Here is a 12,033-nt window from a genome sequence, read left to right on the forward strand (position 1 = left end):
CTGAAAAGTGGTGCGTGCAAAATTATTCGGCCCCTTTACTTTCAGTGCAGCAAACCCACTCCAGAAGTTCAGCGAGAATCTCTGAATGATCCAATGTTGTCCTAAATGACTGATGGTGATAAATAGAATCCACCTGTGTGTAATCAAGTCTCTGTACAAATGCACCTGCTTTGTGATAGTCTCAGAGTTCTGTTGAAAGGGCAGAGAGCATCATGAAGACCAAGGAACACACCAGGCAGGTCCGTAATACTGTTGTGGAGAAGTTTAAAGCTGGATTTGGATACAAAAAGATTTCCCAAGCTTTAAACATCCCAAGGAGCACTGTGCAAGCGATCATTTTGAAATGGAAGGAGTATCAGACCACTGAAAATCTACCAAGACCTGGCCGTCCCTCTAAACTTTCAGCTTAGACAAGGAGAACACTGATCAGAGATGCAGCCAAGAGGCCCATGATCACTCTGGATGAACTGCAGAGAACTACAGCTGAGGTGGGAGAGTCTGTCCATAGCACAACAATCAATCGTACACTGCACAAATCTGGCCTTTATGGAAGAGTGGCAAGAAGAAAGCCATTTCTCAAAGATATCCATAAAAAGTCTGGTCTAAAGTTTGCCACAAGCCACCTGGGAGGCACACCAACCATGTGGAAGAAGGTGCTCTGGTCAGATGAAACCAAAATCGAACTTTTTGCCCACAATGCAAAACGATATGTTTGGCGTAAAAGCAACACAGCTCATCACCCTCAACACACCATCCCCACTGTCAAACATGGTGGTGGCAGCATCATGGTTTGGGCCTGCCTTTCTTCAGCAGGAACAGGAAAGATGGTTAAAATTGAGGGGAAGATGGATGCAGCCAAATACAGGACCATTCTGGATGAAAACCTGTTGGAGTCTGCAAAAGACCTGAAACTGGGACAGAGATCTTCCAACAAGACAATGATCCCAAACATACAGCAAAAATCTACAAAAGAATGGTTCACAAATAAACGTATCCAGGTGTTAGAATGGCCAAGTCAAAGTCCAGACCTGAATCCAATTGAGAATCTGTGGAAAGAGCTGAAAACTGTTGTTCACAAACGCTCTCCATCCAACCTCACCGAGCTCGAGCTGTTTTGCAAGGAAGAATGGGCAAGAATTTCAGTCTCTCGATGTGCAAAACTGATAGAGACATACCCCAAGCGACTTGCAGCTGTAATCGCAGCAAAAGGTGGCTCTACAAAGTATTAACGCAAGGGGGCCGAATAATTTTGCACGCCCCACTTTTCATTTTTTTTATCAGTTAAAAAAGTTTCAAAAATCCAATAGATTTCGTTCCACTTCACAATTGTGTCCCACTTGTTGGTGATTGTTCACAAAAAATAAAAATGTTATATCTTTATGTTTTGAAGCCTGAAATGTGGCAAAAGGTTGAAAAGTTCAAGGGGGCCGAATACTTTCGCAAGGCACTGTATATATATACACACACACACACACACACACACACACACACACACACACACACACACACACACACACACGTAGTATTTCACAAAAGTGAGTACACACCTCACATTTATGTAAATATTTTATTATATCTTTTCATGTGACAACACTGAAAAAATTACACTTTGCTACAATGTAAAGTAGTGAGTGTACATCTTATATAACAGTGTAAATTTGCTGCCCCCTCAAAATAACTCAACACACAACCATTAATGTCTAAACCGCTGGCAACAAAAGTGAGTACACCTGTCAGGTCACCTGAGACCAAGTGACAGATGCACCCCGTGGGGGTCAGGAGTGCACCACTAAGGTAGTGGACCCTAAGGCTGACTGCTGCGGATTGAACTCGGGGTGGTTCAGGAAGGCAGGTCCCCTGGAGCACCAACATAGCATAGATTTCCCAGGACGCAGAGTCTAAAAGCCAGCGGGCATTCACCAGAGCCTCTAGTGGGGAGGATGGACTGGGCTACAACTGGCTCCAGGTTGTGGCCCCCAGGGTCTCCCAGCTCACACTCACGGTAGGCTACAGGAGAATGGAAAGGAAACAGCAGCCCAGGAGAGCAAGGGATAGTAAGGACAAGTAGCAGACAAGGATAAGTGAGAACACGCCAAAGGTCAGGGTCACAGGCAAACGGGGATAGTCAAGAATACGCCAAAGGTCAGGGTCACAAGCAGACAGGGATAGTTGGGAACACGCCAAGATCGGTAACAGAGACAAACATAGAGCACACGGCAAGCAGGAAACAGGAAGCCAAACATACAATATTACACGGCAAGGCAGGCTAGGAGAATATGGTGTTAAATAGTGGTTCCTGTTGAGGTTGGGGTGGAGCCACACCCATGGAAGGTTACTGTCTGGAGACATGCTTGGCCAGTCCATCATCTTTACCCTCACCTTATTTAGCAAGGCAGTGGCCGTCTTGGAAGTGTGTTTGGGGTCGTTACGTTGGAATACTGCCCTACGGCCCAGTCTCTGAAGGATAGGGGATCATGCTCTGCTTCAGTATGTCACAATACATGTTGGCATTCATGGTTCCTTCAATGAAATGTAGCTCCCCAGTGCCAGTAGTACTCATACAGCCCCAGACCATGACACTTCCACCACCATGCTTGACTGCAGGCAACATACACTTGTCTTTTTGTACTCCTCACCTGGTTGCCACCCACACCATCTGAACCAAATAAGTTTATCTTGGTCTCATCATACCACAGGAGATGGTTCCAGTATTCCATATCCTTAGTCTGCTTGTCTTCAGCAAACTGTTTGCAGGCTTTCTTGTGCATCATCTTTAGAAGAGGCTTCCTTCTGGGATGACATCCATGAAGACTTGATGCAGTGTGCGGCGTATGGTCTGAGCACTGACAGGCTGACCTCCCACCCCATCAACCTCTGCAGCATTGCTGGCAGCACTCATATGTCTATTTCCCAAAGACAAACTCTGGATATGACTCTGTGCACTCGACTTCTTTGGTCAACCATGGCGAGGCCTGTTCTGAGTGGAACCTGTCCTGTTAAACCGAAGTATGGTCTTGGCCACCGTGCTGCAGCTCAGTTTCAGGGTCTTGACAATCTTCTTATAGTCTAGGCCATCTTTATGTAAAGCAACAATTCTATTTTCAGATTCTCAGAGAGTTCTTTGCCATGAGGTGCCATGTTGAACTTCCCGTGGCCAGTATGAGAGAGTGAGAGCGATAACACCAAACTTAACACCCCTGAGACCTTGTGACACTAACGAGTCACATGACACTGGGGAGGAAAAATGGCTAATTGGGCCCAATTTGGACATTTTCACTTAGGGGTGTGCTCACTTTTGTTGCCAGTGGTTTAGACATTAAAGTGGTTGTAAAGGTTTGTTTAAAAAAAACAAAAAGTCATACTTACCTCTGCTGTACAGTTGGTTTTGCACAGAGTGGCCCTGATCCTCCTTTTCTGGGGTCCCTCCATGGCGTTCCTGGCTCCTCCTCTTCTTGAGTGCCTGTTGGAGAAGCGATCTCCTTCGTGGACACCCATTTGGGCACGCTCCCGTTTCCTGCGTCTGTAGACATAGACAGCAGGACTCGGCTCCGCCCCCGGCCCCCGCATCATTGGATTTGATTGACAGCAGCGGGAGCCAATGGCTGCACTGCTATTAATCTATCCAAAGAGGACACGAGACACCGTCTGGAGCTGGTGTGCTCGTTCCCGTCGTGGGAATTACGGGGTTCATGTAAGTATAAGGGGGCCTCTGGGGCGCTGCTGCAGAAAAGGAGGTTTTTCACCTTCATGCATAGAATTCATTAAGGTGAAAAATGGCAAGGGTTTACAACCCCTTTAATGGCTGTGTGTTGAGTAATTTTGAGGGGACGGCAAATTTACACTGTTATACAAGTTGTACACTCACTACTTTACATTGTAGCAAAGTGTCATTTCTTCATTGTTGTCACATAAAAAGAAATAATAATACATTTACAAAAATGTGAGGCGTGTACTAACTTTTGTGAGATACTGTATATTTTATTCTCTGATACAATACTCCTTATTTGATTAACCAGTAACAATATTTTTTTGTTATTCTGTATCCCAAAGTTTTTATTCTTATTTTGAACATGTGACCAGCAGCAGAGGACTAGAAGCTCTGGGTCATGTGACAGCTGTATATCGATAAGGAAATAATGAAAATAATTACAGTGCCATCATCCATCTACAGAAATAGAAGGGACCATGTAAATTAAACAGTGTGTTTAGTATCAATTTAAGGCTAGTGTAGATGGGCCGAATATTGGCCGATTCAACAGAAACCGGCTGACATTCACTCAGTGTGTACAGCAGCCTTGCCTGACAGAAGCTGGCCTAATGTCATGGTGATGCTCATGCAAATGTGAAACACAAGTCAAAGAAATTCAGTATGTTATTCATTCTGTTCATTCTATTCATTTATAGCACACCTAGATCTTCGGCAGTGAAGCAGAGAACAATGCACCATTCACATCAGTCCCTGTCCCTGTGGAGCTCACTAATATCCCTACACAGTAATTATACAAACTCACCAGGGATAGTCATGAACAATGCTATACCAACCAAAGTAACCTCTGTTACTCATTGGACCCTCTCTGTAAATCATTTAGCAAGGGTTTTTTTTTTTTCAGTTGTATCAATGGAAGCATCATTACGTGTGTTTAGTAAATAGATGCTGAATTGTCAGACATTTGAGAAAAGGACATGTGTAATGGAGTTAAAGTGATATTAACCACCTCAATACCGGCCACTTAAACACCTTCCTGCCCAGACCAATTTTGAGCTTTCAGCGCTGTCGCACTTTGAATGACAATTGCACGGTCATGCTGCACTGTACCCAAATTACATTTTTATCATTTTTTTTTTTTAAATAGAGCTTTATTTTGGTGGTATTTGATCACCTCTATGGTTTTTATTTTTTGCTAAACAAATAAAAAAAAGACCGAAAATTTTGAAAAAAATGTTTTTTTTTGTTTCAGTTTCAAAACTTTGTAAATAAGTTTTCTCCTTCACTGATGGGCACTGATAAGGCGGCACTGATGAGGTGGCACCAATGAAGTGGCGCTGATGAGGTGGAATTGATGGGCACTGATATGTGGCACTGATAGGCGGCACTGATGGGCGACACGGATGGACACTGATAGGTGGCACAAATTGGCACTGATAGCTGGCACGGATTGGCATGGATAGGTGGCACAAATTGGCACTGATAGCTGGCAAGGATTGGCATGGATAGGCGGCATGAATGGCCATGGATAGGCGGCACAGATGGGCATGGATGGGCACTGATAGTTGGCATGGATGGGCACTGATAGGTGGCACGGATGGGCACTGATAGGCAACATTGTATTGTATTTTGTGCTGATGGATGCCAATCAGTGCCAAACAATAATGCCCATTGTGGGCACTGATTGGCATCCTTTGTGGGCACTGATTGGCATCCATTATGGGCACTGACTGGCATCCCTGGTGGTCTAGGGTGGCATACCTGGTGCTGGGCATCCCTGGTGGTCCAGTGTGGGCATCCTCGGTGGGGCTGTGCTGATAATCGATCAGCACAGACCCCCCTGTCAGAGGAGCAGCCAATCGGCTCTCCTCTACTTGCGGCTCTTCCTATTTCCACTGTGATCAGCCGTGATTGGACACCACTTTGCAGCCGTCATTTGCCTATAGGGTGGGCGGCAAGTGGTTAAACTATGGTTTTTTTTTTTTTTTCGTTTAAAAATAACAAACAGGTTATACTTACCTGTGCTTTCTAGGTCCTTCTCTGCGCTGCTGGCCTAGGGTGGCTACCTTTTCATCAAACCAAACCCGAACACTTTAGCAGCAATTTCTTTTTAAACACTATAGGATTTTAAAAGACCTGGAGCACCTTTGGGTGCCCCGAGAATAGTATTGTAGCCCATGTAGCATCCTGTGAGGAACAGTGAGTGTGGCCAAATTGTGTTAATAAGAGACGTTTAAGAAATGTAGTTAAATTAAACAAGGTGAGTCTGTCCCCCAGTACAGTCCCTCCCCCCTCCAGGTCAGTCCGTACCCCAGTACATCCGCCCAGGTCAGTCTGTCTTCCAGTATAATCCCTCCTTGGTCAGTCTATCCTCCAGTACATTACCCCAGGTCCGTCTATCCCCCAGTATAATTCCCCTTAGGCAAGTCTGTAACCCAGTTAAAGCACCCCCCATCAACATAATTCAAAACACTGGAAGCCAATGGGAGGGGAGAGGGTGATGGGAGGACTGGTGCTGCAGGGCTGTCACTGATGTGTCCAAGTTTCAGATAGACTGAAACCCGGACACATGATCTAAATCCCAGACTATCCGGGTGAATCCCGGACAAGTGGCAACCCTATCCTGGCCCCTCCCTCCTGATGAGTGCCCCCATAGCAAACAGTTTGCAAATGGGGGCATCCGAGTTGAGCCGCTGCTCTGTGTGACAGACATTCAGATATGGAGGCTCGGCCCCACCCCCTCTCTTTCTCCTTATTGGATCACTATCTTTGACAGCATGGAAGCCAATGGTGCCCACTGCTGTCTCAGCCAATGAGGAAGGAGAGAGAGTCCCTGGACTTTGTGGCTCTCATGCAACATCACTGGGTTGAGATGGGGTTCAGGTAAGTATTAGGAGGCTACTGCACACAGAAAGTTTTTTATCTTATTGAATGCATTAAGATAAAAAACCTTCTGCCTTTACAACCACTTTAAACCCACCTGCGAGAATTGACCCCATTACTGCAAGAAAACAGTGCTTACTGAACTACTGGTAAAATTTACCTAAAGTCAAAACTATTTTATTTATTTATTTGTTTTGGATAGTGGAGAGGGATTAGAATACCTATCAGTTTTTTTTTATTGTTGTCTGTGTCCCTGTTAGAGAGATTCACCCTCTATATTTGTCATGTTTACTGTTCTCAATGAAAGTGAAAGTTAATGAAAATCAGAAAGTTTGGGTTATCACCAGAACTTGAATAGGAAATAGGAAATAGGAAATCTTACAATGGGGACACTAGTTTGGTGATCCTGATGACAACCGGGAATTGCCTCACTTCCTGTTTTGCCTATAGGATAGGAAGTGGAGGAAAACCTCCCCAATGAGACGCAGATAGCTAAATAAAACAACTGACCTATATAACCCTTGCTTAATAAAAAAAAAAAAAAAAGTGTTTTGCCTTTGGTGATGTACTTTTCATTTCGTTTTCGTCACTGTAGGTTTCGTCATAGTCCGTTGATGAAAATTTTGACGAAAACGTTTTTGTCAACAAAATTAACATTGCGGTTAAAACACCTGTGCTAGGCAGAGCAATGCCGGGCGCCAACCGTAGAAGTCATAGCCCAGAGCCACCAAGATTAAAGCCATCGTCATCTTCAATAACCATGGCAAGCCCCAGGTCTGCAAAATCTACCAGAACTATAGTGAAGGCTCACAACAGCAACATTCCATTTAGTTTCTAAACATGATGAGAATGTCTGCAACTTCTTGCAAGGAGGATTATTAACAGGAGGATCTGAAAATAAGCCTGTCTACTGTATCAAGACTATGCAACATTGTATTTACGGTAGTCTTTTGTGTGGATTTTTTTAGAAAGTGAATTTGTTATTCTAAATCTTATACAAGTATTTGTGGAAACCTTGGACAAATGTTGATAACATCTGTAGATAAGGTCCACATCCTGACAGAAATGGTGATGGGAGGTATGCTTCTAGAGACCATTATGAATTCAATTGTTTCTTAGATTGATGCACAGACAAAACTGGAAAAATTTGAGGGTGGATTAGCACTGCTCTGGCTCAGACTGCATCCTCTGTAAAGAACGTAAACCTTCCTGAAATTCCAAAAAACATTAACAATGGATACTTCAGTATAAAAGTGCCAAACTTGCTTTCTCTTAAATAGCATTCTACTGCCTTGCCTCACACACAATTGATGTTCAGATAAGTTTGCTAAATGATTATGATTTTTCTAAGTGAAGGAACTGAACTGCTTGGGTTGTTTTGTGCTAAGCTGCAGTGTTGGGTGCAAGTATTGCACTTTAATTACCAATACTAAAGCTCAGTTTTTTAAGGCATGTTACAGGTCTTGGCTGCTGTATTGTCAGAGAAAGTATTGAAAAGAAAAGAAGTCCAACTAAAGGGTGGGCAATAGAGAAAACAAACAACAAGCCCACTAACATGGAAGGGCTCATCAAGAATAGCTTGAATCAGTTTACACCCAAAATAGCATTATATGAGGCCGAACATCCATTTGGTAAAACTTTACAAATGTGTGAACAGAAGCCCAGCTGGCAGCCTGGCAAATCTGGGAAACAGATGTCTGATTCTGAAAAGCCCAAAAAGCACCAATAGATCTGGTAGAGTGCTCCTTTACAGGGAAGGAAGTAACCCTTAGGCAGGAACGATGACTCGTCTAATCCACCTAGCTATGGTAGAGCGTAAAGCAAGGAGCCCCCTATGGGAGCCTTCAAGAAGGACAAAGAGACAATCTGATAGTAAAAAAGGTGGCTGTAGTCAAAAGGTAGACTCTCAAAGTGTGGACCACATCAAGTCCGTGCAGACAAATTTCCTTGTATTGTTTTGATGTTTTTGCATCTATTGGGAAAATGTTCCACGTCTTTGGGGGGGGGGGGGGAGTTTTCCTGACTCCAGCACCATGATAAAAATGTATCATCCCCAAAAAAGTGTCTGGCTTTGCGGGTCAAACACATAAGGTTGTCTAGGAACCTAGACTGTTTGTCCCATGCAGCCATACTGGGTTGCAATGGTCTGGAGTCAAACTAGTTATTCGGGACTGCCGCAAAGGAGGCTACTATCAGGCTCAAGACCCTCATGAAGGGGGAAAAAAGAGTACTGACTCCTGAACCAAGGGGTCTTCGCATTTGAGTGGAGGGGCAGAAGTTTGTCCCGGGGTAGGAAAATCCTGGATAGGACCAAATCCAATATCAGGCTCAGGTACTCCAATTGGTGAGTTGGTTTCAACTTCTGAAGATTGAGGATTGATACAATTCTCTGCAAGGTCGGAACTCTATATTGAACATTGGCTGACAGGGTTTGCCTGGACTGGTCATTAAGGTATCCCAATACATGGATATGCTTTGAGAGTAGGAGAGCTAGGACCAATGCTAACACCTTGGTAAAGACCCAGGGTGCTGTTAGCAGGCCAAATGTACAGATAACAAATGGTAATGTTGTGTGCCCACAGTAAAACACACATAGCCTTCATGAGGGGGAAAGATGGGCTTGTCTGATTAAGCATCCCTGATATCTACTGAGGCCAGTAGGTCCTCTGGTAGAAGGGAGGCAATGACCAACCTGGCAGATTCCATGTGGAACTCTGGAACAAGTTGAGAAAATACCAGATCCAGAATGTGCTGAGTGGCTTCATTTGCCTTGGAAACAGTGAACAGGTTTAAGTGGAAAATCTGGAATCGTTCATGGACCAGAAAGAAGCTGTTGAATAGCAGCGTGGAGATATGCTCATTATTGTGGGAAAGTTGGCTAATTTAAGGGCATGAAGTGGAGAGGAGGCAAAGCCCAAAACTCTAGTTTTGGAAATGACACTGGATCCAAACGTCTATGATTTCTTGGGACCAGATGGCCAAGAAGGCCAATAGGCATCCTCCCATTCTGAAAAGTGGGGGCACTCTGGTTGCAGCAAATGTTTTCAATAATGGGTGCATGACTCTGCTCAACCAATGGTTTTCAGAGACAAGGCTCCACCTTGGACCACAGACCAAGACCATATATAGCACCCTGTGACTAACTCAATGTGATGCACTACCTGTCAAGGTGATCACCCATCCAGTGACCAAAGCAATATTACAGTCCAGCCCCACATCTTCTTTCAAGGCTTAGCTGAGGAGTCAACTGATCCAGAAAGCTACCACAAGGGAGCCACAGTGGCTAAAGGGCAGGTAGAAATCTTGATAGAAAAGTCCTGAGAAAAAAAAACTGAATACAAAAGAATGATGTAAGTTTCTCTTAATAGAGAGATATCCAACACCTAGAAACACTAGCAAAAAGTTTGCTGGGCGTGGAAGGGGTTAAATTAGATTTTTTTTTTTTTCAGTGTCAAATAACCTGAAGGTAGCTGCAAGTAGCCCATAGTTAAGACTAAAGACCCTGTGTCCTATACTGCAGTGGTCATCAACCCTGTCCTCAGGGCCCACTAACAGGCCAGGTTTTATGTATTACCTTGGGGAGATGCAGACTAGAATACTGCAATAACTGAGCAGCAAATGATATCACCTGTGATGTATTTCAGTTATCTTGCAAATCTGGCCTGTTAGTGGGCCCTGAGGACAGGGTTGATGACCACTGCTATACTGTACAATTAAGAAAGGGGTGGGGAGGCTTAAAATCATTTGGGGAAAAATGCTAGCCCGACTTCAAAGTCAGGTGACTTTCAGTGCAACTGGTCCATATCATTTGGTGGAGGGGGGATTATGGTGTCGGGTTGGCTTTGGTCCCTTAGTTCCAGTAAATGGAACTTTTAAGGCGACAGCATACTAAGACATTTTGGACAATTTCATACTGCCAACTTTGTGGCAACAGTTTTAGGTTGGCCCTTCCTGTTCCAACATGACTGCACACCAGTGCACAAATCAAGGTCCATAAAGACATTTGGGATGGAGGAACTTGACTGGCCTGCACCTCAACCCTGAGTCCTGACCTCAAACCAACACCTTTAAAAACCACCCGGCGGCTGCTGTGAACCAGCTCCATTGAAAGCCGGTCACACTCACATGTTATGCGAATTGGATGCGGTTAAAAACGCACCCAACCCACATATATGTGAACACAGCCTTAACCCTTGTACACACGGTCGGACATTCCGACGGAAAATGTCCGATCGGACTGTGTTGTCGGATAATCCGACTGTGTGTGGGCTCCATCGGACTGTTTCCATCACAATATCCGACGGACAAAGTTTTAGAGCTGGGCTGTAAAACTTTCCGACAACATGATCCGATCGGACTTTGTCCGATTGTGTGTAGAGAATTCCGATCGAACAAAGTGCCACGCATGCTCAGATCAAATTCCTAGACCAAAGCTATTGGCTACTAGCCTGAACGTAGTCCCGTCGTAACGAAATAACGTCATCACGTTCAAAACGATTGGATTTTCCTACAACTTTGTCCGACCGTGTGTATGCAACAGTTTCGGACAAAATCCGTCAGACAAAATCCAACGGATTTGGTTGTCGGAATGTCCGACCGTGTGTACAAGGGCTTAGACATATGTTATGTTAGGATAAATTACACTATTGACCCAAATGACATTGCCAGGTGTCACGGAGAGAGCTCAACATTTTGCTATGGGTCCCCGTGAGCTGTAGTTGTGCCCCTGACTTTGACACCAACTTTTGCAAGAGTTGTACAAACCATTTGAAATCTACGATATATGATTGATTTTATTTGCAGACTCACAGGCATCCACAACCTTCTTTTTAAGGGTTGTATAGAGTCGTTTTTGATCTTGGAATGATGGCACCACACAAGCAAATAGCAAAGAGAACACCAGACCATAGCTGTCTGAGGTTTAAATAAGATATGTTCCACCTATGTAACTCCCTAAGGCCCCTTTCTCGCAGGGCAAATCTGCTCGGCGGACTCCGCTAGCTCAGTGGAGGTTCACTCCGTTGAACCCCGCTGAGCCGGCGGATGACAGGTCCATCTCTGTTCACTGTGCAGGGACGGACCTGTCAGAGCTTCAGTGTCCTCTGGCGAGATCGGATGAAATGGACAGCCTGGACAGATGGCGAGGTTCTAATCATTGGCCTATAATTTAGAACACCTGATGCTAATTTCATGGATTAATAGTCGTGACAGATGTAAGAGGGTACTACCTTTTTTCCGTAGGACAAATCTGCATTTTTGTTTATGTAGGTTATGCAAATTAATATACATCTCTTCATCTGCAGGTACTATTTGAATGAAGATCTAATGTTTGCCAGTTCAAACTGTTGAAAAGGTGAGTAATTGCTATGTAGTATATTCACTTAAATTTCTACAATTGTTTCTATGAAAATGTTTTCAATATGTTTTTGTTGGAACAGGTATAT

The 12,033-nt window shown here is 44.2% G+C and overlaps 1 pseudogene; it reads left to right on the top strand.

Annotated features, from left to right (window-relative positions):
• Nucleotides 1-4,522: 4,522 nt before the first annotated feature.
• LOC143975885 (AP-3 complex subunit sigma-1-like) lies at nucleotides 4,523-7,869 on the top strand (annotated as a pseudogene).
• The last annotated feature ends 4,164 nt before the right edge of the window (nucleotides 7,870-12,033 follow it).

The sequence above is a fragment of the Lithobates pipiens genome, unplaced genomic scaffold, assembly GCF_037356315.1.
Source record: "Lithobates pipiens isolate NorthernLeopardFrog02 unplaced genomic scaffold, aLitPip1_a1.2 Scaffold_13, whole genome shotgun sequence".
Classification (NCBI taxonomy): Eukaryota; Metazoa; Chordata; class Amphibia; order Anura; family Ranidae; genus Lithobates; species Lithobates pipiens.